Below are 1,728 nucleotides of genomic sequence, written 5' to 3'. Positions count from 1 at the left end.
TAGTCAGACTGAGGGCGATGCTCCAGTTCCAACCCATGCCTGAAGAAAAGACAAAATCTGGGATCAAATAATCCCACAACGTTCCCACCCTTTCTTAAACTGGGTCACATTCTGTAACTACTCCCTCTGTCCGCAAGGTAATGGAGAGCACAGCTTGTTACACCAACACCATGGAGTAAAAACACACTGGTTCACACTCAACAATGTTCCTTCAGTGAACATTTATCAAGCACATGATAAGCGCCACGCTGGGTGTTAGGAATTTAAAGGTGTGCGACCATTTATCGTCAAACACCTAAAGGGACACAAAGATTGGACCATCCGTCAGACCCTGAGTCTGCCGGCCAACCGAGGATTAGGCGGGTGAAAGCAGAGCGCGCTCCAGGCTGGGGAGCAGCACGCATGAAGGTGCACGCGCAGGAAGATGCCAGCTGTCAGGTCGGTGGGCCCAGGGTAGGAAAAGGTGAATGAATGTTAAGAGCTGAGGCTGGACCTGGTGTCAGGGGATCAGGTCAGAACTGGGTGTGCCAGTCTGGACTTGAGCTTCCATAGTCACGGAAGATTTTCCAGCAGAAGAACATAATCACATTTGGGTTTTAAAAAAAAAAGTCTTAACCACCGCCCCGCACCCCCAGGACAATTCTGAACAAAATACAAAAGTAGACTGAATGAACCTCAACGTACCCATCACCCAGGAAAACTCCAGCAGCTGTGGCCAATCCTGACCACCACCTCCCATTCACTCCCCTATTCTGTATTCTTTTCTTTAAAAATATTTTTATTTTATTTATGCATACAAGAACTGGTGTACAGGCCAGAGGTGTGTGAGGTGAGAAGATTCACCAGAGACAGAGTGGGGAGCAAAATAGGTGCATCTACTAAAATCCACTGCTGAGGGGAGCAGCAGGCAAGACAGGAGAGGTCTGCTGCGCCATGTGGGGCAGCTCCCTGGATGGGGATGGAACTCATGCTGCAGTGCCTGGCAATCGTTAGCTTGACAGCACTGAGACTTTAACCCCTGGACCACCTGGGAGGCCCCCTATTCTGTGTTACTTGGAAGAAAATATCATGTTCCCAGTTATTGTATCATTCCCATGAATACAACTAATATATATTTATATATTTACATATTTTATATACACATTTATATACACTAATACTTGTAACGATTACTTAATATCAACTAACCAGACAGTGTTCAATTTTTCAACTGTCTCATAAATGTCATAATTGGCTTTTTGCTTGTTTTTTCTTTTAGACATGTCATCCTGGCAACAGTTGTAAAGGAAAGAATACCCTGAAAGTAAAGAGAACAGTTAGGAGCTTGCTTTGTTACCCAATAAGAAATGACAAGGTTGGACCTGGTCTCTGTCAGTGGCACGGGGAGGCTACCACGAAAAAGAGGCAGGACCACGAAACCCACAAAATGATTAAAAACTCTGACAAAATGTTCACCGAATCTGGTCATCTGATGGGCTTTTATAAGAATTTCCTCAATGCACTGGTGGGAAAGAGATTTGCAACAGGCAGACAGGTAAGTGGCAGGCAGCTGAGTATCCCTAACCCTAAAGCAAGGGGCAGAAAGGTTCCAGTCTGCATCCTTGATTCATTCCGTCAACAAGTGAAGAGTAATGTGCTCTGACTTAAGGTCACTAGGCAGTGGAGATACTGGTTAAAAAAAAAAAAAAAGACAAAGCATCTACCGCACAGAACTAACATGTTAGGGAA

Source organism: Condylura cristata, unplaced genomic scaffold (assembly GCF_000260355.1).
Source record: "Condylura cristata isolate star-nosed mole 26May11 unplaced genomic scaffold, ConCri1.0 scaffold00034, whole genome shotgun sequence".
Lineage (NCBI taxonomy): Eukaryota > Metazoa > Chordata > Mammalia > Eulipotyphla > Talpidae > Condylura > Condylura cristata.
This window is presented reverse-complemented; position numbering follows the sequence as displayed.